The sequence below is a fragment of the Rhamphochromis sp. 'chilingali' genome (assembly GCF_963969265.1).
Source record: "Rhamphochromis sp. 'chilingali' genome assembly, chromosome: 21".
Classification (NCBI taxonomy): Eukaryota; Metazoa; Chordata; class Actinopteri; order Cichliformes; family Cichlidae; genus Rhamphochromis; species Rhamphochromis sp. 'chilingali'.
In genome coordinates, this window is record NC_137949.1 from 541232 (window position 1) to 568676 (window position 27445).

General features: G+C 46.2%; 1 protein-coding gene and 1 long non-coding RNA gene across 2 annotated transcripts in view; one reads left to right on the forward strand and one right to left on the reverse strand.

Annotated features, from left to right (window-relative positions):
- The window catches only part of LOC308389121 (MAM domain-containing glycosylphosphatidylinositol anchor protein 2-like), a 139928-nt gene that overhangs the window by 107364 nt on the left and 5119 nt on the right, over positions 1–27445 (reverse strand). The window lies entirely within an intron of this gene.
- Positions 14363–15294, forward strand: LOC308389682. Its single transcript, XR_013970311.1, has 2 exons — positions 14363–14500; positions 14963–15294. It is a non-coding gene; the product is annotated as an uncharacterized lncRNA (long non-coding RNA).

A 27445-nucleotide genomic window follows, 5' to 3' on the forward strand; every position in this document is an offset into this window, starting at 1 on the left:
ACTCGATACATCGCCCAGTCCCAGCCTCACATTACTGTGGACGGTCGAGTACCAATACAAAGCTTACAGCCAGTGCACATGTCACAGTGATCTCTATGTTCAGACACGTGTTAGCTGCGTATGAGAGCATCTACATTATGCATGTTATTGCCATTACTGCAGGACTGTGGGTCAGCTGTGGGTCAGCTGTGGGACTGTTAAACCACGCAGGCCCCCTGCAGGGAGAATCAGGGATCTGTGTCCTCCCCTTTAACACTCTAATCTTTCTATCCATACAGGGGAAAGTTGAAGGCTGCGCACACACACACACACACACACACACACACACACACACACACACACACACACACACACACAGTAGGAGAACAGTACATTGACTTCCATTCATTGCCTGCAGACTTACTGTGGAGCTTCCTAACAAGCCTACATTTCTGAGCGGATAAAATCAGCCCTCGTCAGACTGCACAGCACTCCACGCTCTTCTTCTTCTTCATGCAGAATTTTTGAGGTCAGTTCAGATTTTTGTGCATTAAAGACGCCACTATTGTCAACATCATGTTTGCGCATGTAGAGTAACGCGGGACATTACCAAGTCTGCTTGGTCAAGGTCAAGGCCAAAGTCAAAACACTGTATTATTCTCATTTAGCTCTTCATCGCACAGCTTTGAACATTTGGCACCACAGAGAAAAACCAGCCCCTGGTATCGTTTGCTGACGTCATCCGATTCCAGGATTGGACTGCTGTAAACCGCTTCAAGTCCCCACAACACGAGTAAAGCAAGCTCGCACACAGTCAGCCTCAGGCCTGTACAGTAGAGCAGCAAGTCTTTGAGGGCAGCAGGAGCTCGCCCTGATTTACCCGCTGTGTGTGTGTGTGTGTGTGTGTGTGTGTGTGTGTGTGTGTGTGTGTGTGTGTGTGTGTGTGACACACAGTGAGTCATCCTCCAGCAGAGCAGAGCTGCTCTCTGCAGCCTCGTGTTGTGTGTAGCTCTGTGTGAGTGTGTGCATGCATGTGTCAGTTCATACAGCAGATGTTGTGCATGTTAATTATGTGTGTAGATGACAGCTTGTGCACAGTTTAGCTGTGACCTCTGACCTGGTTTATATGGATATGTAAGGACCCGATCAGTCTTCACACTGTTCGTGTTATTATATGACAAATACTTAGTTCATGGATGCTAACCACCAACATCGTTACGACAGTGCACACAGGCTGTGCTGCTGTTGCTACAGCGCTCCTCTACAGTCGTGGAGCTAACCACAGACATTCAGCTGTCCTGTTCTTCCTACAGACAGTGAAATAACCACACAGTCTGCTGCCCTGGTTCAGCAAGCTAACCGCAGACTCTGAACCACATGCACTCGCAGCTGAACGATCTGGGACCTGGTCTGACTCCTTGGGTCTACACGCAGCGTGACGTGAGGCTCCGCAGCTATTTCATCCAGTTTTCATTTATTTATATCAGGAGAAATGGAGGAAATAGACATGCAGCTAGATAAAACACTTCCTGTCCCACATCTAAATGTGTCTCTGGGCACAGGTTCACTCTGAAAGTCGACTTTTTTCCCTCTCTCATCTCAGGCTTCACCCCCATCTGTTATGCAAGTGGAGGATTTCTCAAAGAAAGGTGCGTGGGACGGTTAAAAATAACACCAGACTTCCAATTGGCTGGCAGCACGAGGCTGTTTCTGCATATACAAGCAGACGGGAGAGTGGAAGCGAAACATAATTCACTGTTGTGCGACCACATGTTATTGGCTGCCTGAGCCATCACAGTTTAATATGTAGAAAGTCACCATGTGCCCTAACGACCACCAGGGCGCTGCGACTGCTCAGGTGCGAGTCGGGTCCACGAGTCACTGGAAAGACAACGCGGTTCTTTGGGAAACGCCAAACGTCCAGAAAAAGCTATTATTAATGACTGGCTCTCTTCCACAGCGTGTCTTTGTCCCGTCTTCCTCCGTCACCCCCAACAGGAGGCAGATGGCCCCGCCCCTCCCTGAGCCAGGTTTCTTCCTGTTAAAGGGAGTTTTTCCTTCACACTGTCGCCAAAGTGCTGCTCATTAGGGCTCATTTGGTGCTGTATAAATAAAACTGAATTGAATTAAAAAGCAGTTTTTTGGAGGTTCTTGAAAATATTTCATGGCCACCTCCAGAGCTTCCTGGGAGCTGAGAGAGGTCAGCGTTATCGGGGAGTCCTTGAGTAAAAAGTTCTTTGAGAGTTTAAAAGCTCGTTGGGCCGCCGCTCTTAACGTCCTACAGCAGAAAGTGTTCTCATGAGGGTTCTAGCAGTCCTTCAGACATTTCCAGCTTTTGTTAAACATGCAGCCTCAGGCTGATAGGTATTCAGTACTGGAAATACTGAATACCTATCAGAACATTTAGATGTTTCTGGCAAACGTTAACGACTTTGTGACATTTCCTGGAAAGAAATTACGATCTTGCGTTTGAGAGGCTTGCTGGGGAGATTTCAAAGGAAAAGAAAAAGAGTGAGAGGAGAATAGAGAAGGTTCCAGAGCCCCAGAGGAAGCTTACCAAGAGGGCACACCCAAAGGACAAAGCCAAGAGCACCGAGGAGTCTCTGACAATGTTTGAGACACTGTGAGGATGACCTGGTGGAAAGGAGGTCCTTAACAAGGCTCTTTCTCACATGTTTTAGAGGTCCTAGTAGAGAGGGGGGTTTCTTATCTGAAGAGGCTGTAGCTGTCCTGTAGGATGAGACTGTACCTTCTTCCAAACAAACTGAGTAAAGTTGCAGCTACTGGGCTGAATGTGAAGATAAGAGCTCTTCCCTGGTCTCCTTTGAGCGGGGCCTTCGCTTCCTGTGATGTAAACTAACATCCCATCTGACATCACACTCCGAGCTCCACCAATAATCTGGCATGAGGAAGAACAGGCTGTTTTCTCTGGTTTCCTTTTGGAAACATCCCACTCAGCGTGGGGATGCTCTGCCTGCTGGCCCTGATATCCACCCCACACGCATCTCACATCATCAGCGTGCTGCGCTGTAATAATCAGTCCGCCTGCTGCTCCTGTGCCGCAGCACCACCAGGCACAGCCACACATCCATCCAACTCACATCGCCGCTCAGGGAGAGGGAAGGAGGGGGAGGAGTGACGAGCATTCATCTTCTCTGACAGAGAGAGAGACGGGCGAGATACCGACAGCACAAATGGAGGAGGAGCAGGCAGGGAGAAAATGTTCATTTTCACATGTTATCATGTCAGGGAGCAAAGCAGGGGACACACAGACAGACGAGTGGACACACAGACAGACCAGAGGACACACAGACAGACCAGAGGACACACAGACAGACGAGTGGACACACAGACAGACCAGAGGACACACAGACAGACCAGTGGACACACAGACAGACGAGTGGACACACAGACAGACCAGAGGACACACAGACAGACGAGTGGACACACAGACAGACCAGAGGACACACAGACAGACCAGAGGACACACAGACAGACGAGTGGACACACAGACAGACCAGAGGACACACAGACAGACGAGTGGACACACAGACAGACCAGAGGACACACAGACAGACCAGGGGACACACAGACAGACGAGTGGACACACAGACAGACCAGAGGACACACAGACAGACGAGTGGACACACAGACAGACAAGTGGACACACAGACAGACGAGTGGACACACAGACAGACCAGGGGACACACAGACAGACGAGTGGACACACAGACAGACCAGTGGACATACAGACAGACCAGTGGACATACAGACCAGTGGACACACAGACAGACCAGGGGACACACAGACAGACCAGAGGACACACAGACAGACGAGTGGACACACAGACAGACCAGAGGACACACAGACAGACCAGAGGACACACAGACAGACGAGTGGACACACAGACAGACCAGAGGACACACAGACAGACGAGTGGACACACAGACAGACCAGAGGACACACAGACAGACCAGGGGACACACAGACAGACGAGTGGACACACAGACAGACCAGAGGACACACAGACAGACGAGTGGACACACAGACAGACAAGTGGACACACAGACAGACGAGTGGACACACAGACAGACCAGGGGACACACAGACAGACGAGTGGACACACAGACAGACCAGTGGACATACAGACCAGTGGACACACAGACAGACCAGAGGACACACAGACAGACGAGTGGACACACAGACAGACCAGTGGACACACAGACAGACCAGTGGACATACAGACCAGTGGACACACAGACAGACCAGGGGACACACAGACAGACCAGAGGACACACAGACAGACGAGTGGACACACAGACAGACCAGAGGACACACAGACAGACCAGAGGACACACAGACAGACGAGTGGACACACAGACAGACCAGAGGACACACAGACAGACGAGTGGACACACAGACAGACCAGAGGACACACAGACAGACCAGAGGACACACAGACAGACGAGTGGACACACAGACAGACCAGAGGACACACAGACAGACGAGTGGACACACAGACAGACAAGTGGACACACAGACAGACGAGTGGACACACAGACAGACCAGGGGACACACAGACAGACGAGTGGACACACAGACAGACCAGTGGACATACAGACCAGTGGACACACAGACAGACCAGAGGACACACAGACAGACGAGTGGACACACAGACAGACCAGTGGACACACAGACAGACCAGTGGACATACAGACCAGTGGACACACAGACAGACCAGGGGACACACAGACAGACCAGAGGACACACAGACAGACGAGTGGACACACAGACAGACCAGAGGACACACAGACAGACCAGAGGACACACAGACAGACCAGTGGACACACAGACAGACCAGTGGACATACAGACCAGTGGACACACAGACAGACCAGAGGACACACAGACAGACCAGAGGACACACAGACAGACGAGTGGACACACAGACAGACCAGAGGACACACAGACAGACGAGTGGACACACAGACAGACCAGGGGACACACAGACAGACCAGTGGACATACAGACCAGTGGACACACAGACAGACCAGAGGACACACAGACAGACGAGTGGACACACAGACAGACCAGTGGACACACAGACAGACCAGTGGACATACAGACCAGTGGACACACAGACAGACCAGGGGACACACAGACAGACCAGGGGACACACAGACAGACGAGTGGACACACAGACAGACCAGTGGACACACAGACAGACCAGAGGACACACAGACAGACGAGTGGACACACAGACAGACCAGTGGACACACAGACAGACGAGTGGACACACAGACAGACCAGGGGACACACAGACAGACCAGAGGACACACAGACAGACCAGGGGACACACAGACAGACGAGTGGACACACAGACAGACCAGGGGACACACAGACAGACCAGGGGACACACAGACAGACGAGTGGACACACAGACAGACCAGGGGACACACAGACAGACGAGTGGACACACAGACAGACCAGGGGACACACAGACAGACGAGTGGACACACAGACAGACCAGTGGACACAGAGACAGACCAGGGGACACACAGACAGACGAGTGGACACACAGACAGACCAGGGGACACACAGACAGACCAGAGGACACACAGACAGACCAGGGGACACACAGACAGACGAGTGGACACACAGACAGACCAGGGGACACACAGACAGACCAGGGGACACACAGACAGACGAGTGGACACACAGACAGACCAGGGGACACACAGACAGACGAGTGGACACACAGACAGACCAGGGGACACACAGACAGACGAGTGGACACACAGACAGACCAGTGGACACACAGACAGACCAGTGGACACACAGACAGACCAGTGGACACATATATAGACGTGTCCATTCATTCCAACGCAGATCCAATCATGTGAGTTGAACCTGAACGCCAGGAAGTTTGTTTGTTATTCACTCCAGGCTCCTCCCACCGCCCACACAGGGTTAAACTCGTGGGCAAATCCAGACTGACCGCAGGTATGAGTGTGAGTGCTGAGATGGATCAGACAGCTGTGACAGGCTCCACCCCCATGACCCTGACGACCTGGTCAGAAAACTGATGGATTGATGTTTTTATTTGTGATCAGTCAATAGATCATTTTAGTCATTACTCACTAAATGGATGTTTCAGCTTTGAATGCTTCGTGTACGATGGATGGCCTGCTCATACATACATGCTAATACTACGAGGTAATGATCGACAACATGCGCTTCTGTATTCGTACTTGGTGTCGTTGTTGCTCCTGCTCGACGTGTGTGTTGGGGACATGTTTTTGGTGAAAACTGTAACACAGTACAGACGGGATCAAAAGTGCGAACACCGCCTCGGTCTGAAACCGAACATAACTGAACATATTCTGACCTGAGTGTCTGAGCGTCCACCATTGTAACAGCAGGACAGAAATATAAGGACACAGTTGGTCCCCTTTAATCCAACCATGGTGGGCCTGCTGGAGTCTCTACACCTGTCTGCATTCTCTGAACAGTTTCTGTAGTTGCTTCGTCTTCAGAACATGAGGGACTGCAGCACTCTGTGCTTCACGGAGACATGGCTGACCCCCACCGTGCCGTAACTCCGTCGGGTTCATTCTTAATAAAGTTTTATCTAATCTAACGACATAAATCTCAGCCAAACCGATTTACTCAGGAACAAATCAAACACTGAAAAAAGCCCAACAATAACATTTTTAAGTTATCCGAGTGACTTATATATCATGTTTGACCTGAGTAGCGACAGACAGCGGGGGTCTGAAAACGATGAAGTGCCGGGAGTTCGGTGTTCTCGGCGGCTCCAGTGATCCTCGAGCTCCCGGCTAGCTATCGAGCTGGTGGGTAACAGACGTCTCCGAAAACATCGGAGCACTTTTGCAAATATGCGATATCTTGATAAACCGAGCAGATATTTGATGTTTACACAGCTACTTTCTCGCCTGAAAATATGCTAAAAGTTTATTTTGTGACCCAGAAAGAATCATGAGAGTAATATTAAAACTTAGTAGCGGCCGCCATTGTTGGAAACTGGAGTTTGGCTGGGCCGCGCTATGAATTCTGGGATATGGTGGGCCGCGAAGGACACACCCGATCCATCCTTCAAATTCGGGGAGATGAAGGACGCATTTGAAGGAGTCGAGGAACTGGGACAGCCTTCATCGCTGTGACGTAATCGGCCTTCAAATGCGACCTTTGAAGGATGCAGCCGACGTTTTGGGACGCAGCTACTGTGTCTGGGCGCTCAGAGAGCGCTGCACAGTTTGCCTGGGATTCTAATTTAATGCAGTTTAATACAACTCTTCTCATTTTTGTATTTGTTTGAAGGCAGAGCTTTAAACTGAAAGATGCAGAAATCGGGGGTTTTCAGTTGGAGGGTGAAAATTTAGCAACAGCAAGAAGAGCTTTGAGAGCTTTCTAATGTTTGACAGCTGCGGCACAGCTCAGTAGGAAGATGGAAGACTTTACACACAACTGTGGATTCACCATCAGCTGCTGCAACCTGACCCTGATGTTCAGTTACAACATTTGGTGTTGGTTAGCGATGACAACGTGTTGAACTTGTTCGCTCAGATTTCGCCTTGATCACGTCCTGGTGGATGGAGCCTGAACGAGCCTGCACTCACATGCTGACAGCTTACATAAGCACATTGTACGCGATGTATTATTCTCCAAATCTGGCCTTAATCCTCACACTGGGAGAGATGAGTCTCCCCAAGGTGGGATTTCAGCTGCTGAAGATGAGGCGCTGCGATGCTGCGGCACATTTGCTCTTTCTTTGATCGACGCGCTCCTGAAAGCCCAACAGTTGATCCTCGCGACACACATCACATCTGCTCACCTTCCTCACTCAGCCAGCCCTCATCACTGCAGCTTTTTACAAGGATGCGTGCCATTGCACCCGTTTAGACTGTAGGGGACGATGGCTACTTGCAATATTATCTGCCCTGCTCACGCCAGTCCTGCAGTGAGGAATTAAAACGACCTCCTGTTAGGGTACCCGGGTCCTCGACCCAGAGTTATTGAACTTTGGTTTTGATATTATTTATAATTTCTAGAGTTCTCTGTCTTATGGTTTATGTCTCTGTGTTGCATAGTTGCTCGGTCTCCCCTGTCTGCTGTGTCCCCTTGTCAACCCCGCATCTCTGTGTTGTTTCCTGTTTTACTTTGAAAGTCTGTGTCTGCTCCTTGTCACACCTAGCACTTTCCTGAAATGTAAATTCCTTTTGTGTGCTTTGCAGCACCTGGTTTTCCATCTGAGGAGGAAGAGTTTTGACTCCTCTCCCTTTGAAGCCACCAACTCTGATTGGCTGCCCTGTGCAGACATAAAGATGGAACAGCTGAGGTATATCTACCCGCTACCATCACCAGAACCACGAGCAGAGGAAGTATCCTGAAACAAGCGTTTGAAGTAGTCTGACTCTCACAGGAAATATCCGTGCAGACGACCCTGTCACCGGTGACGGGCTCAGGCTTGCATCTCGCACTTTGGGTATAACAAAAGTCAATCTTCAGATAAGGTAGTTGAACTGAAAGAGAACTTCCTGTAGTTTCTGAAATGGTGTTTGTTTAGCGTGTGGTTAAATACAAACTAGCCCAACTCTCACCCGTGAGCTTCATCAGTGGCCTGTTCGGGGGTTTAAACAGCACGGAGATGTGACTGCACGGCACACAGGGAGGTCGGTGTAAACGCCCCCTTCTGCCCGAGGCTCATTACGACGGATTAAATCTTCCACGAGACGTTTTCAGCACGACTACCTGTGCTCGTGTCGCGAGGCGCGCAGCTCTCCGAGCAGCTCGCGTGACTAAGTGTGCTCTGTAACGCTGATTCACGCACACACGGGATCTATATCTGTGTCAGGTGATGACTGAGAGGACATACACTTCCTCTGCCTCCGTATGAATCACAGCCGAACACGCAGTCACACTCGCACACAAGATCAATGTGACACGCTTACACATGCATCACACGGCCTGTCAGAGGCTGTCTTACCTCCAGCTGAGGAGCACAAACCTCACAGGGATGCTCGGTGAATCTCTCAGAGATCACCCGCAGTGAAGGGGAATTTCGGCCTGCCTACATTTACCTGTAAGAATGAGCATGTGTGAGATTTGGATGCTCAACAGCAACAAATGAGAACTTGAATGCAATAAGTCGATGGCTGGGATGGGAGCGCTAGAACTGCGACGACAGCTGACTCGTGTGCTGCAGCTCTGTCAGGAGGAAGGCAGCTCGGCCCTCTTCAGCAGCAGCAGGTTATTGTCCGTAAAGACAGACACGATAAAAAACACATGTGTAAAACATCTGTAGCTGTGACTTGGAGTTAACGTATCAGAGATCATTTCTGACATTTTTCCATTTCTCTGCCCTAAATACAAGATAAGAGACATGAGAGTAGAGTGTGTAACTGTCCGTCACAGACAGGATTCAGTGGTGGGAACATCTGAAGTGCTGAGGCTTAGAAATGCTGCAGCTACTCACTGCGTGGCCTCTCTAACCCATCAACCCATCAACCCAAGGAAAGCGACACCTGAGGAGTTCTTCTTCTCTCAGTTTACTGCCTCCTCTTCCTCTGGAGATGTTACTCCTCCTCCACTGCTCAGCACAGCCAAGCCCACCCAGAGCAGACACGTTGGGTAACTTCTTCACCCAAATGTTTAGTGGAAAAGCAAAGTCATCACGCTGGCTGGTGGACACGCAGAGATGCTCACCGAGCCGTGATGCATCACTGTCTCTGCACCGCTGCTCACGAACAGCAAGCCGCCAGCAGCAACACAAACACACCGACAACTGAAACCTTTATGAACTTAAAGGGTCTTAAATGTCCCACAGCAGCACACCCAGGTTCATCACATGGTCAGCCATTCAATTCCTAAATCTGCGACTGAATTTTATGGAAAATGAGAAGCAAGCTGTGAAATTCGACATGGCCGATATGGTCCGTGGATTTTCAGTACGAGTTGTAGCACGACGTGTATTTCTCCCAAGGTGCACGTCTGTTGCTACCTGGACCTTTTGTTGGCCACATTTGCACCTCTAACCCTCCCATGATGGAGCAGGACCAGCAGACTTCCACCAGAGGGGCTTTACTTTCATTTACACAGCACATACAGGTGAAGACCTGACAATAAAATAAAGAAAACAGAAAAAACCCAACAATCAGATGATCCCTATGAGCAGCACTTTGGTGACAACGGGGAAGAAAAACTCGTTTTAACAGGAAGAAACCTCCAGCAGAGCTCAGGGAGGGGCGGCTGGTTGGAGGAAGACAATATGAAAACACACTGTGGAAGAGAGCCAGAGGTTAATATAACTGATGATTAAATGCAGGGTGGTGTAACAAAAACAAACACCCAGTGCATCATGGGAGTCCCCCAGCAGCTACGTCTATTGCAGCATCACTAAGGGAGGATTCAGGGTCACCTGGTGCAGCCCTAACTATATGCTTTAGCTAAACGTTTGAAGCCTAATCTTGAAAGCAGAGATAGTGTCTGTCTCCTGAATGCAAACTGGAAGCTGCTACGACCTTAGAACTGCGTCAGCACTGTACCACTGTTACTGCTTTAAGGAAAGTAATCCTGCAGAGATCTGAGTGTGGAAATGTTGACACTTATTACGCTGTGTACCGTGCAGCATGAATGTGCAGCATGCTGCCACGCTAAAAGACACGTGTAGTGAAGAAGAAGCTCAGACCAGGTCTTCATCTTCTCATATTTCTGAGCAGCAGACTTGAGGTGGTAACCCGAGTCATGCTGCTCTTTCTCCTCCTCTTCCTCCTCCTTCTCCACTGCGCAGCCTCTTGACAGGAGACGGGAGGCGGGCCAACAGTGCTTCCAGTAATCTGCGGTGCTTTGTTCTCATTATGGCACATTAACACTTATTAACACAGTAAACCAACAGCTAATGGCTTGATAAACACAGGAACTCATCGGGAGGGAGAATGAGAGAGGGGGAGAGAGGGCAGGGGTGTTTTGTATGTGTGAGAAAATGCTGCACAGCTGGGAGACAAAGGTAATGATCAAACAATCATAATTAACCCCGACTGCCCAGAGAACGTAGAGTAAGAGGTCAAATATGCACAGTTAATTATTTCCTCAAAGAGGAGAATATGCAGATTTCTATGTGGAGCAGCTCCTCTCCACACATGCTGCAGTCTGTTCAGAGAGCACGCTCTCAATCACGCTGGAAACAAGCCCAGACCAAGCTTAACGAAGCCTAACCTAAACCTACAACCTGAGCCTAATCTTTACTGTAGCCCGAGCTTTAAGATAAGCCTGATCTCTCACCTCAGCCACTGATTTCATCTCGTGGTTTAGGCCAAGATCAAGACTGGATGAATCTCGCCCACAGGTGTGGCTGTTTCCAAGTTTCACTACACATCTGGAAGTGCACGGACTTAAATCAAAAGACCTGAAATGCCAGGTCAGGGAGCTCCGTATGAATGTGAGCCAACCTCGCTCTGAGTAAACGACCAGGTCATCTACCAATCAGAAGGCTGCTGGTTCAACCAGACTGCTCTAGTCTGCTTGGGCACGATACTAAGTCCAGGTTACTCTCCAATGCATCGCAGTGTGAGTGCTACATAGACAGCAGTTAAGCACAGAAACAAGTGCTGGTATGGGTGTGAAGAGGTGAATATAGGAACCAGTCCATTTATGACAGTGCTGCACGGGCGAGCAGCTGGCCGTGTGATGAATACGAACTGTCCGAGCTCTGCACCAAAACTCTTTCCTGCATTCACCTTTGTTGGTGGTGCTGGCCACTTTAATGCACAGGAATGTATCGGCGTGTTTTTCCTGGACACTGAGAGAGTAGCTACATGATTTACATTTCAAATTGATCCCCACTGATCTTTTACCATCATCTCATCTGCAGTTTTACTTCCTGCCAGCTGTGCATGAGACGATCATATAGAGACCAAGAGTAAAGTATTTACAGCAGCCTGAAGCCTAAACTGTTGGCTCACACTTGGCACACTGAAACATGATGGAGACTAAGGAAAGACATAAGAACAGATCAGCAGATCTTCAGAGGTGTGCTTCAGTCTCTCCTGTGGTTCTCTTCATCATAATGTCACAGACACTCAAATGAGCCAAAACGCCTCCTGACTTCTGTGGAGTTTTGTCACCAGAGAGGAGTCTGGGTCTGCTCGCTGCCTCCCTCCCCTTGGCCCCGGAGGACCTGGATTATCCCAAACTTCAGGATTATAGCTGAACACTAGCCGACTCGCTGCTCTTCATCCTCGACAACAAACTGCAGGAATCCAGGCAGCAGGAAGATAAAAGAAAATGTGGAGATAATAAAGTGCTTGTAGGTGTTCTTTAGCTTAATTATATCTTTGATAGTGAAGCCTGAAGGAGCAGCGAGCAAAGCCTGACACCTTTGATGTGTTTCTGCTGCATGAAGCACAGACGCACACATTGATGGAGCGCACAAAAACACATCAAAATGAAAACGTGTTTCAGAGCTATGTTTATCTGTGGTGCAGCAGATAACAAGCTTTCACACATTTGCACATCTGGAGCCATCAGTTTGAAAAATTCCATTAACCAGTTGAATTTTCAAACTTTCCAGTTTAGCTGCATGTTAGGAAGCAGCTGTTTCATTACAGTGTGTCAGAGTCAAATGTTGCTCTTTATTTTATCTGATTTACAAACTCATCTGAGCTTCTTACTTTCACATAGAACAACAAATTTACAACAACACGTTCCACGTCGTTGCACGGTTTCACTCATACAGCTATGCAGACTCTTTGTAGCACTGTGAGGCACAGAAGTAGCTTCTGCATTTAACATCCAGCGCATGAAGACTTCCTTTCCCCTGCAGCTCTCTCGTGGTGCACATCCTCTCATCAACTTCTTCTATCAGGCTAACACGGACAGACCAATGACCCTTTACTGTCACACAAACGCACACTTTAGAATCAGCAGTTAACCTGACAAGCATGTCTTTGGAAAGGTTCTTCTTACTGAAAGGGCAGCTGCTCATTTCATTGGCTAACTACACTCTCAGGTTCATAGGGTTAGTTGTCTCTGTGTCCTGCTCTCTGCTAGTTCAGCTCATGGTAAATGGGCTGTAACTTATGTAGCACTCACACACTGAGTGCACATCTACAGAGCCTCTTTCAAAAAACTCATGTATGCATGGAAACAAGCAGGGCTGTATGAAGGAATTCAACTCTGTTCATCTATACAGCATCCAATCACAACAGCAGTCGACTCAAGGTGCTTATATTGTAAGGTATGAGCAGCACTTTGGCGACAGTGGGAAGGAAAAACTCCCTTTTAACAGGAAGAAACCTCCAGCAGAACCAGGCTCAGGGAGGGGCGGGGCCATCTGCTGTGGACCAGCTGAAGGCTTTTCAGGGAGTTTTTAGGACTTCCTGATAATAATGAATTACAGTCGTCCAGCCTGGAAGTAATAAATGCATGAACTAGTTTTTCAGCGTCACTCTGAGACAGGATATTTCTAACTTTAGAGATGTTGCACAAATGGAAGAAAGCAGTCTTACATATTTGTTTAATATGTGCGTTGAAGGACATGTCCTGGTCAAAAATGACTCCAAGGTTCCTCACAGCGTTACTGGAGGCCAAGGTAATGCCATCCAGAGTAAGAATCTGGTTAGATACCATATTTCTAAGCTTTTCAGGGCCGAGTACAATAACCTCAGTTTTATCTGAATTAAGAAGCAGAAAGTTAGCGGCCATCCAGGTCTTTATGTCTGTAAGACATTCCTGCAGTTTAACTCATTGGTGTGTGTTATCTTGCTTCATACTACGGCTGCCACAAACGATTATTTTGATAGTCGATTATTTCTGCGATTAGTCGACTAATCAGATCATCATCCATTGGACGTAAAACGTACAGCTTATTGCACCAGCAGCATCTGCTCTTATATAACTATCATTAGCTGACAGCTTTAAGTGTTTAAGGTCTGTGCTAACTAAAAGTAAAGACAAGATGATAGTTTATTAAATTTTAATGACATTTGCAGATTGTTTCGGTGAAGTTTAATAAACTCCTTGCTATCTAAAATATAACAGCATCTCACACTTCTGATAATCAGTTTTCTTTTTGACGTTTATTCAGCTGTGTAAAAACTATAACTTTAATCTCAGCCAAACCGATTTACTCAGGAAAAAATAAAATACTGAAAAAGCCAAACAACCTGAGTGTAACCTGAGTAGCGAAAGACGGCGGTGGGTTTGAAAACGATTTGCCGGGAGTCCGGTGTTCTCACGGGCTCTAGTGAGCCTAGCCCCCGGCTCGCTATCGAGCTAGTGTGTAACCCATATCAACTACTCCCTGTCACATGACCCACGTCAGCTGATTTGAGGTCCCTCTTCTGATTGGCTCCTTCCATGTCGCGGCAACTCTGAAAACCGGCTGTGGAGGGATACTTCCGGGTTCGACTCCTGCTGTGGCTGTGAGCTTATGGCATTTAGAGCGGTATTGGAAAACAAAGCGTTTTCTCCCCTCAATTCATCTTTAAACTTTAAACTCAGCGGTAAGTGTCCTTAATATCTTTCAACCTTTGGTTGTCAGTAACCAGCCGATCGTTTTCGCGATTAAAAAATGACTTTGTGCGGCAGCGTTCCCACCGCAAGCAGAACTCCGGTTCAAAAACCGCTGTTTTTGAACACTTTTATTTACTTAAGCATGTTAATGGGCTTACTTTGAAACAAAGTGCGATTGAAAGATTATTGTTATGTGTTGCCTTGAATTCGGCTATGCTGTCTGTTAGACAGTTGTTTTTCTTTATTGTTGTTTTTGTATTGTTTGTAGCGAACGCTACTGGAATGTATAGATTAAGCTACGTAGCCAAGATGATTAATGATTTAACTGTTTTACATTGATTGATGATGATTTATGATTTGCATTGTTACCTAGACTTGCAGAAGAGCATATTTTTTTTACCGGTAAACTGAATTGAACTTGATGTGCTAATGGACATTTTTCTGACCTACAGGTCAGGTTTTTTTTCCCTCTTTGAATTGATCTTCTTCATATTGAAGTGGCGAGCCGGTAGGACCATTCTTTCTTTTCCCCCACTTAGCCGTCTTTGGATTACGGACATATTTCCCCCTTGTATGAAGCTGGACCCTAAGGAGGAATACCTTAAAAGTGAACTTTAAAAAGAAAAGGACCAAAAAAAAGGACTCTTAGCAAAAGGACTCTTGCACAGAAAAATCACAGCACTGATTTATTATTTAATTGTGGACATTTACGTTGTGTGTTGTGTTAATTATTTTGTTCCATTTCCCCTTTCCCCTATTTATTCAATATATTTTTGGTACAAGACATTGCAGTTTTTGGTCTCATCATTCACACCATCTAGGCTCCATAAAGAACTATTTCTTCTGCGCGTCAGTCAGTAAATTCATCCATTGACATAAACTAGTCCTTAAATAACTTAGCGTTACAAGTGGGTAACAGACGTCTCCGAAAACGTCGGAGCGCTTTTGAAAATATGTGGTGTCTTGATAAACTGAGCAGATATTTGAGGTTTACACAGCTACATTCTCGCCTGAAAATATGTTAAACGTTTATTTTGTGACCCAGAAAGAATAATAAGAGTAACATTAAAACTAACTAGCTGCCGCCATTGTTGGAAACTGGAATTGGCTGGGCTGCGCTATGAATTCTGGGTTAGGTTGGGCCATACGCCCGACCCATCCTTCAAATCTGGGGAAAAGTAGGACGCATTTGTCGGCTGCATTTGCATCTGGACAACCTTCGTCGCGTTGCTGTAACTTAATCGGCCTTCAAATGCGGCCTCCGAAGGATGTGGCCCCTGAATTTGGACACAGCTACGATATCGGAGTTGCTTCTTCTTCTTCGGGGTTTAACGGCAGCTGGCATCCTTGTACATGCAGTGCTGCCATCTTCTGTTTCAGTCCGTTATTACACCCTTAAATCCTATTACTTATTCCTGCGTCTTTTGTGATCTTACAAAGCTTCAAACGACGCGTCGACTATTAAATTAGTCGTCGGCGATTTTGACATGATCGTGACTAGTCGATTAATCGTGGCAGCCCTACTTCATAGATAGATAGAGCTGGGTGTCATCTGCGTAGCAGTGAAAATGTATGCTATGCCTTCTGATGATACTGCCTAAGGGAAGCTACAGAGATGAGTCCACTGTCAGAGGCCATAAGAAGATCATTTGTAACCTTCACTAAACAAGTAATTATTGAAGCTAACTCAGAAAGATCAATTGGAGAAAAAGAGTCTAACTTAACATCAATGGTACTAAGAGTAGCTGTAGATAATATTACATCTGTGGGATGATTACTGGTAATTTTTTCTCTAATGATAAAAATGTTATTTGTGAAGAAGTTCATGAAGTCATTACTAGTTAACGTTAAAGGGATGGTTGGCTCAACAGAGCTCTGACTGTTTGTCAGCCTGGCTACAGAGCTGAAGAGAAACCTGGGGTTGTTCTTATTTTCTTCAATCAGTGATGAATAGTAAGATGTTCTGGCTTTGCGGAGGGCTTTCTTATAAAGCAGCAAACTATTTCTCCAGGCTAAATGATGATCCTCTAAATTTGTGACACGCCATTTCCTCTCCAGCTTACGAGTCATCTGCTTTAGGGTACGTGTTTGAGAATTATACCACGGAGTCAGGTACTTCTGATTAGAGACCTTAGTTTTCACCGGAGCTACAGTATCCAGAGTCGTACGTAGTGAGGAGGTGAAATTATTAACAAGATGATCGACCTCTGTCTGCTGGGGGACAGCTAGCGGGGCCTACACTACCTTTGGCTCCCCCGGCTACAGAGAGTCTCCAATTCAGTAATCCCGGCCTCCAGAGCTGCAAATATGCTGCATTTATTACAAGTATCATTACTGCTAAAGGAGGCCGAGGAGTAACTAAACATCTGACACAATGAGCAGGAAAGTGCAGGTAGGATGGGTGAAGAGGCCGTGGTGCTAGCGAGTCTGCTTCGAGCTAAGCTAAGCTAGCGAATCCCTAAAGACACAGTGAGTGAATACTGTGACAATAAATTAACGAGTGAGTACACAGAGAGCGTGTTTGGGATGATGTATGTGAAGATTACTATGAAGATAGATATCTAAAGGTTTTTCATTAAATAGCTACGCAGATAAGCTACACGAAAACACCACTGTGGAACAGGAGGCGATCTCTACCATAGAGAGTGAACACCAAGTGACAGCGCCACTCAAAGGAGGCTTCAGTAGTTTGCCCAAGGACGACAGAGCTGGGGATCAAACTACCAACCTTCCGAAGAGTACCAAAACAAAGCTTTGGCAGCCATGAGAACTGGGTAAGACACTATAAAGGGTCCATCCAGGACATGTGAATGAAGCAAATAGTAAATTGTATAATAATACTAACTACGAGCTGCTAATACTAGTAGGAGATAGCATTACTACACCTCTCACCCCTGTTTGCAAATTACTTCAAATATATTTAAAAAAGAACTGAGGATGTTTCACGTGTACGTGGCTGAAGTATTATGTAGATTCATATTAGTACTGAAGAGTCGTTTCAAACATCATATACATATATATATGTATATACATATATATATGATATTGAACCACATATGATGTGGTTCAATATCTGTAGGAGGTTTGTCGATCAGCTAATGCCACCTCTGTCTCCAGGCTCGTCAGCCACTGGCAGCCTGCCTCACATGCTGGTGGAAATGCTGGTTATTAAAAGTAAAGCAAAGTGAAGGTTTCCTGAGCTGCAAAATGAAGCTAAAGGTGAAGTACGAAAACATGCAGTTCCTCTAATGACCACTGGAGGCTTCGGAGGAACCAAATCGACCCCCACAGACTACGCAGAAATGTTTCCAGTTTTAAGAGTTACGGATTAGAATATTTTATTAATTCCTGCATGATGTGGTTACAGTTTCTCTACGGCAATAACAGACTGAACTAAATCAATGAATACAACATATTACAAACAAACAGAACTGAAGAAGCTTCTCGAGTGAGAGGCGCAACTTAACGAAGTCCAGACGCTTTTCTTTCCAAGCTCCTTAGACTACAATGACCTGGATGACTGAGAACAGACAATAAAGTTACCAAATATAAGAATTAGCTCTAATATATCTACGAATAGCAAGATGATAAATATCCAGAGTATTACAGAGGTTAGATAAATATGAGTGAGATTTTAAACTGTCAAACGTTGTGTCTGTTGTTCGTCTGTAGAGGACGTGTAACTGCTGCACTGTGTGCTGTGCATCAGATGGAGGAGTTGTGCAGCGATAACCAGGAATGATTTCCTGTGTCGGTCAGTGGTGCATTATGGGTAATCTCAGTCTCTCACTGTGACTGGCCAGCACGTCACAGAGTGTGTGGGAGGTGTTGCCTGACAGAGTCCAGCTTCATCCACACAGCTTTACTGTCCCTGTGATCAGTTTGAGTCTGTTGGCGCCTGCGACCCTCAGCCTGCTGTCCCAGCATGCAACAGCACAGAGGATAGCATCTTATGTGTTTGTTTTAAATTACTTACAAAACACAATGTCGCGGGATTTTAACATTTAAATAATGTTGGACAGAAAGTCGCTCATGTCCTCTAGACAACGGATAATCACAGATTTATTGTTGGGAGGAAACGTCTGCACCGTCAGGCTGTTTCAAGTGTTTACACTTCGTTTTGGTTTAGGTTTGCATTTTAGGCAAAGTGCCTTGAAATCTATCTGTCACATAAGTGTGTGGTGTGTTGAACGGTCCTGCTGCAGTAACTGAAGGTGTAACCAAAGATGTTTCACAAACACACAGATTCTGTGTAGATTCCTGAGCAGTGTGAGGCTGCACTTGTATGAAGACGTACGTGGCCAGGAGAGCGTACCAGGTCCAGACTTATGTTGTGTGGTTTGGGAACAAATCAGGTTCAGTGCAGGGAGAAGACAGTCCTCACAAAGGTTTCATTAGAAACACACAGACTAAAAACCCACCTCCTCCAAACTCAACTAAACTCCACAATGATCAGTCAGTGCTGGGGATGAACACAACAGGTGTACCAGATCTTCACTCCTCAGTCTGATTATGTATACCTGTGTCCAGGCTAGCTTTAGCATTGGACCCACTGCACCGACATATTTCCAGCAGTCAGAAACTGATGTCGGTCCCACTTTAGAGAAGGTGGTTTCAGTCGAGCAGCAGAGTCGAGCAGCAGAGTCGAGCAGCAGATACTCAAAAGCTAATTAATGAGCAATTATTTTAGACATTGTCTGAAAAACATCAAATATATCTATATTTACATATATAAATATTGCGAGTATAGTGTGAGTGCCTCCAAAAACTCTTACATCCTTCAGCTTTTTTAGAGATGACTTGACAGCGCTCGTAAAATGCTAGCACTCTGCTAATGCTCGCTGATTGGTCGGTTAAGACGTTTGTTATGTTTCCCACAAACACTTCGTGTGGGATCAGGAGTCCGGACAGCGGTCGTTCTCCAGTATTTGGATGTTCTTCGATAAAATGTTCTTTTATTTATGTTTTGGTTGTTTAAAGCTGGTTGGCTAACAAAGGTGCGTAACTGGGGACATTACACACCACAACGCACCAAACCACACAACAAACAAACAAAGAAACATTTTCAGACCAGAGAGAGTAACAAACGATTCTCGTAATCATCATCTGCTCATACAGGATGCTACTCACTAAATTAAATCCTCTTTATGTTCAACCCGGCCGATTGATTTTTAATCTCAGTTATGATTAAGAATCGTAACTGTCAGGAACGAAACATGGATCTCACAAGAGAAAATGACACCTTGTACCAGCTTCAGTTGAATTTGATCTGCATTACAATAACATGCGTATAGAAAGCCTGAAAACCGACTAGACCCACTCCCACCCACGACACACATACTCATTGTAAAATCTTCATATTTGCTCAAATCAGACGATAAAAGGCAACAAAAAGTGTTCAGTCTGATGACTCGGTGTGCTTTTATGTTGTGCTCAGTCCTGCACATGGATCTGGACTCAGATTCTCCAGACTGTGTGAGTAAGTGTGGCGCCTGCAGTGAGCGGAGCGGCCTCCAGGAGGCGCCGTCGGCTCCTCAACCTGTGGTTTGGAGTCGTTGAGTGAAAGGCTGCCAAACGCAGAGCGAGTGTGCGGCAGACTGGCTGTTTGTGTTTGACCTTTTCCATCCAAATGAGCTTTAACTTCATTGTGCTGAGGAGAGTTTATGAGGCAGAAAATGAGCCCATATGGCTGTGAAATCAGATCAGTGTCACCAACAACAGATCAAACAACACATCTGACTGCCAGCGAGCACAGCAACAACAACACCGACTGACTGCAGGCTGAGCCGCCATCGAAGGATGACAGCGGCTGACTCATCGGACGAACCGAGGTTCACACTTGCAGCTTCAGTGTCATCAGGCAGGTCCTGGACTAACGCTGGGGTCTGAGAGCTGCTCCTTCTAGCCAGTGATGCTGTCACTGTTCAAACAGTTTAATCTGGCAGTTCACCCTCTGAAGGAAACTGAAGTTTTAATCAATATTACCGTATTTTCACGACCATAAGGCGCACTTAAAAGGCTTAGATTTTCTTCAAAAAGTGCGGCGCGCCCTATAGCGCAGTGCGCCCTATGTGTTGTAAGGAGGACGTAGTAGAGAACACCATGAGAACGTTAAAGGGTGAAGTGTGGGCGTTGATCGTATATACCGGGACAATCGCACATACCTGTATAAAAGAACAGGTATGTGCATTATGCAGGACATCGTTGTTTTAACAACCCTGAAAATGGCAAAGAGACACGCTTACGAAGCACAGTTTAAACTGAAGGCCATCAGCTACGCGGAGGAACATGGAAATCGAGCAGCGGCGAGAGAATTTAAGATTAACGAATCGATGGTTCGCAAATGGAGGAAGCAAGAAAACAAGCTCCGACAGGTCAAGAAAACGCAGCTGAGTTTCCGCGGACATAAGGCGAGGTGGCCCGAGTTGGAGGAAAGACTCGAGCGGTGGATCATCGAGCAAAGAGCGAGCGGGAGAAGCGTTTCGACGGTCACCATTCGGCTAAAAGCAGTTTCACTAGCTGAAGAGATGAACATTGAACATTTCCAAGGAGGTCCGTCTTGGTGCTTTCGTTTTATGAAACGGTGCCATTTTTCCATCCGGACCAGGACTACGGTAGCGCAGCAACTTCCAGCAGATTATAAGGAAAAGCTGGCCATCCTCCGCTCCTACTGCAGCAAACACATCGCCGACAAAAACATCCAGCCCAGCCACATCACAAACATGGACGAGGTGCCGCTCACTTTTGACATCCCGGTGAGTCACACTGTGGAGAAGAAGGGGACCAGCACGGTAGCGATACGCACAACGGGGTATGAAAAGTCTTCTTTTACTGTTGTGCTTGGCTGCCATGCTAATGGACAGAAACTGCCGCCTATGGTGATTTTTAAGAGAAAGACTTTGCCTAAAGAGAAGTTTCCAGCAGAAATCATCATTAAGGCAAATGAAAAGGGCTGGATGGATGAGGAAATGATGAAGGAGTGGCTGAGGGAGGTGTATGTAAGGAGACCAGGTGGTTTTTTCCACGCATCACCATCGCTGTTGATCTGTGACTCTATGCGTGCCCATCTCACAGCCAATGTGAAAAAACTAGTGAAACAAATGAACTGTGAGCTTGCTGTCATTCAGGAGGCCTGACAAAGGAACTCCAACCGCTGGACATCGGTGTGAACCGCCCGTTCAAAGTAAGGCTGCGAGCGGCGTGGGAGCGATGGATGACCGGTGGAGACCACAGTTTCAGTAAGAGTGGAAGGCAGCGCCGGGCGAGTTACGCCACAATTTGCGAATGGATTGTAGATGCTTGGGCTAACATGTCTGCTGGCACTGTTGTTCGAGCTTTCGCAAAAGCCGGCATCGTTTCCGAGGAGCCGCACGGCACGGAAAGTGACTCTGACGGTGAAGACAGTGAACCTGGCATGTTTGATGGAGATTTAGCGCAGCTGTTCAATTCAGACACAGAGGATGAGGACTTCCATGGGTTTAATTGATGATAAAAATGTGAGTACCAAACTTTGTTTTGCTCCTGCTTTATTTTTAAATACGCACACTTGTATGCTTGTGTGTTGTTGATGATGACGATTACCGGCAATAGAAATGTGAGTAAGGTACCGAATTCACGTTTGCTCCCGCTTTATTTTTAAATACGCATACGGTACTTGTATGCGCCCTATGGTCCAGTGCGCCTTATGTGTGTGTTAAATACAGTAAGGGCACACATAACTGAGACTGCGCCTTTTAGCACAGTGCGCCTTATGGTCGTGAAAATACGGTACAAAGATTTTCCAGCATATTTGGAATTTCTAAGGCACTGGGAGAGAATGTACTCTCAAAGGGGAAAATTCAATTATCCAATTACATTTGATTTCTATTGGACCAAATCACAACAAGCTGCTTTATGTTGTAAAGTAAAGAAGAGAACAGTGAGCAGGTAAGATCTTTGCTGTGTTTTGGTTGAAACTCTGCGTACAAGGCTCGCCCACATGCACACATGTCCAGGTTGACTGATCCATAAAGGCCCACCGTGTGCATTTGGGTGTGGCTGTGCCATATGACCAAACTCTCATATCTCAATATAAGATCGTCCCGACAACGATATACATCACAAACATTTTCAGCTAATTCTGTGACTGTCGGGCAGCTCGGCCTCCGTGACGTGTTTGCAGCTGGGCGTCGTGTACCTGGAGTCCCGTGTTGCACAACAGTTTTCTTTGTGAGTATTTACCACACGGCCCGTTCTAAGGTTCATTTTTGAGCACCTGACGGCTCTTTTCAGCCTCTCGTCTGTAAACACTCTGCATACTATTTCACGTGAGTCAGTTTATTTTGGAAAATCTCAGCAGGATCTTCAGCTTTATTGTGAAAGGTTTATGTGGAAAATAAACAAGCGGACGGCGGAGCCAGACGATTGTTGTTGCTAACGACAACGCACAAAAACAGTCGCTTGTGCGTCCGTAGTGTGGTTATGTTAAATATAAGAGAAAGAGAGAGGTTTAAGAACTTCTACAGTGACATCAAAGCCATGAACGAATATTGCCGTAAACAGTTTGTTTTGCGACACCACAAAACAAACGACAGCGTAAAATGAACCGACAGACGTTTTTATATCGTGAGCCGATATGCATGGTTACATCGAACAGCCCTACATCCAAGTTTCATAAATGTTTTTCTCCTCACAGGATTTTTGGCTTTTGTGCTCACGTTCTTCTTATAAATGAGATCCAACCCACAAAGCAGAGGTCCAGCCAGCTAAGCTGGCAGCCTTTACATGCTGTAAGCTCTGCTCAGGACATCAGCAGCAGTAGCTGAGCCCGTGAACAAACAGCAGCTGCTGCAGGGGGAAGTCCAGCTGCCACTGTGTTTCAGACAGATTCTACTAACTGTACACACGTCCTTCAGTTTTCATCATTTGGTCTGTTTCAAGCTAAAAGCAACAATTTGTTGTTGTTAGCACCGTGTGTCAGTGTGACCGTGTGTGAAAGCTGATGTGTTCAGTGCACACTTAGATGGTTGAAACTGAACAAACGCTACAGCCGTTGTGTCATTTTTAAAACAACCATACCCACTAAAGGGCAGCACGGTGTCCAAAGACATGCACTTGTCCGTGGGTGCGAATGCGACCTGTCCAGGGTGGACCCCGCCTCTCGCCCTGTGACAGCTGGGATAGGCTCCAGCGCCCCCCTGACCCAGAAAAGGATCAGCGGAAGCAATTGGATGGACATCAAATAAATCCACAGTTTAAAAAGCTCATAAATATTTATCTCATAAAAAAGAAAAGGTCAGTGCAGGGGGATCAGTGAACTAGGAGGGTCATGCTGTTTGGATCCCGCACACATCCATCTGCTCAGCGACCAGCATGCTGCAGAAGCGCTAAACTCACACTGCAATACACGTACAAAGCATCTGTGACAGGAAGATGTACATCCCAAAGGCATGTGGTGAAACAAACACGTGACTTCAGCAGGAAATTTCAAGTATACAACAAACATTCAGTTTACCTGCTGCAGCTGCAAACGATGGTCGTGGAACACAACAGACAAAGGCGACACTTTCAAATAATGTAAGTCTGATCGTGGACAGCGTGCTGTAGTTTGGACCGGAGACACTGTCCTCCTTTCGTTCTCAAATTGAGCTAAAAGATAATCAAGTCTGAAATTAATTTTCTGTCTCATAGATTAGTCAACTTATCATTTGAGCTCAGCTCGTCCCAAAGCCTGTGTGGCAGAAACCAGCAGAACAATCAGGCCTCCATTCACCAAATGTTCCAATACAAACACACAGATGTTGCTACCTAATCCCCTTCCTGTCCTTCCTCCCTGTCCTCCTGCAGCCTCACAGCTTCTGTTTGAACACCAGTTTTGGTAAAAATGGAGTTTTAGCTGCACGGCCCCGCAGACGCATCAGCACCGATGTAAGTAACATCGGCTGTGATGTAATACGCCTCCTCTTCTCTAATCTGTCACATATAAGATTACAGATAATCTGGGTGTGAGGTGACGTCACACGGTCAGACCCAAAGCAAACACACACTGTGCTGTTATTAGTAGGGAAACACACAGAAGACCAATGTGAACAGCTATGGTGAGCACTTTGATGCTCACGCTCCGGGTTATCTCATCACTTTGTTTTCATCAAAAAAAGGTAACTGACGAACATCATTTGTCAACAACGTAACTTCCTTCTGTTGTAAAAGTTACATTTTTCCATGAAACACCTGACAGCTCAGGCGCACTAAGAACATCTGGATTTGATGATTTCTGCCTGTCAGTTGTCATGGTTCACTGTTGTACATCAGTAAATGTAAAAAGCTGATGGTACAGCCCATTTATACACGTGCTCACTAGTTCAACAGTCACCTGGAGTTTTGCCCTGTGTCACTGACACAGATGCAGCCGCTGGACTCTTTCTGGAAACCCACAGATATCATCACAGCCAGCACGAGTACAGCAGAGAGCTGTGACAGCTGTTGTCTTTTCTTCTTGGCCTGTGTGAAGATGCATCAGCCTGGTGTGAACACACTGCTACTATAGCCATACCTCAGAAAACACATGACACATAGCTGTGAGTTATACGTGCATCCCCAAAAATACAGCTGATAACAGATATGGACTTGACCAATCAGTGACAGCCAATATGCTAATCCAGCTAACCAGCACTAGTGGTTCTTCTGCTTATCCGGGGCCGGGTCGCGGGGGCAGCAGCCCAAGCAGAGAGGCTCGTGGCCATAGGTGAGGGAAGGGACGTAGATCGACCGGTAAATTGAGAGCTTCGCTTTTTTATCTAATATTTTGTCAAATATCTGCATCACATATAAATAGTTCAAACAAAATCTATTTTAGACGACTCGTGGCGACTGGTTAGCAAAGCTGTGAATTTCCCTATCGTTGGATATAAGACTATTAGATTAAACAGATTACACACCAATCCTAGTGATCCATATTTAGACAACAAGCAAAGATTAAATGAAAGAATCAGCATCATATATGAGCCCCGGGATGAAAAACAATGTGTTTAAAAGAATTAAAAGTTTTGTTTTATGTCAACAAATCATCTCCAGTTTTCTCACCAACATCACCGTGGTGATGTGCTCCTTTACACAGACTGTAAGGACCGAAGAAGAGTTCAAACATCCTGGTTATTCGTAACTCACACACACTCACACTCTTTGCAGTGGCGACCCCAGCACTGCTGGGTGTGAGCACGTCAAAGCTGAGGGTGTAGGTGTAATCTGTAATCAAATTACATTTATATCAAAGTATTTATCTACTATTATTATTATTAGTAATCACAGACCAAACAGTGAAGTCATTTATTGTTATTCAGTTATGAACAAATAAAGTATTAGTTGTTTTCTTTCATGTACTTTATGCGATTGGTTGACCTCAGGTCAGAACATGTGACAGTGTGTCCACAGCACGCTCTCATCCCAGCGTGCCACACCGACGGCTGTGACACACGTGCTGCAGGGGATAGCGCTCTGGTCTAAAACATCTGCTTCACATCTCATTTATTACCTAGAGTCAACAAGAACATGAGTGCGCTTCACAAGCAACAACCCACTGCTGAGAAATGATGTGCAAACTGGCCTCTTTTACACAGCATCTATGACGACACGCAGCAGACACACGATCGTGCTCTCAACACCATCACACATGTTTGCTTGGATATGAGTAAAATTGCTGCACAACAGCCATTCTTTTGTTGTGAGGTTTTTCAACAGTCTGCTGTCAGCACACTGATAAACAGGTACGTCCTCTTCAGATGCTCCAGGTGATTACTGAAACTACCATCTGATATCTACAATTACAACAAAATCTGATCATAATATTATCCCAAGGTCATGTCAATACTGGCACTGACAACACCAGCGATGCTGACGCACAACAGTTTGTAAAACTCTTAAAAACAGCAACCCACCCATGAAAAGGTCACACGCCTGATCGATCTCTTCCACAGGCCTCGATGTCACAGTCACACATTTCCTAAATCTGCTGCCACTGATTGAATATTTTCATAAGTTTATTATTTATCTGCCAAAACAAGAAGCAGTGGCTGCACGGCTCAAACATTCACCAGCACTGTGAGCGTGGACGATGACCGCAGCGCTCCTGTTCATGTGTGTGGTCGTCACCACCGTTTGTACTTTTTTCAGTAAGAGTAATCTAACTAATTACTATTTCTATCGTTACAACGCTGTTACCGTTATTTTTCAACAAACAGACGACTGAAGCTGTGTTCAGCTGACTGCACCTTACATCAGCTGCAGAAGTAGCTGTAAGTAATCTGGGCGCTGCAGCTTTAAGCAGCTGCGCGCTCCCGCGGGCGGGGATCACTTTCTGCCCGACGACCACTTTTTTAAAGGTGAACTGGGGAAATCAATTATACCCTGGACCCCAGAGGGCTAAACATTTTTTTAAAGTAACTCAATAGTTACTTTTCAAGTAATTAATTACTTTTAGAATCTTGTAACTCAGTTACTAACTCAGTTACTTATTTGAAGAAGTAACTAGTAACTATGACTTGTAACTAGTACAACGCTCTACACTTCTCAGGTGAGATTCTTCGGATGTTATTTGTCAAACTTTAATAACCTGAGAACACTTTCTGTAATGATGTGTTTTCATATCATGTTTAGCAACAGATTAGTTTAATCCTTCCTCTGTTTTATTCTTTGTTGTGTGTTTGAGGTGTAACATGTTAATGATGCACACAGTTAGGCAGCATTTAAAGGTTCATGATGGATGAGTGTGATTGGTTACACAGCTTTTTACATGAAACAGTCCTCAAACTGAACTTCTCAGTGTTAAACTATTCCATTAGTTTAGGTTAGCCAAAGGGAATGATAACAGAATGATGTGACTTTCTTTGGTTAGTTTGGATATCTGGGTGCTGAATGCCCAGAAGACAGTGGAGATTATTGTGGACTTCAGGAAGCACACA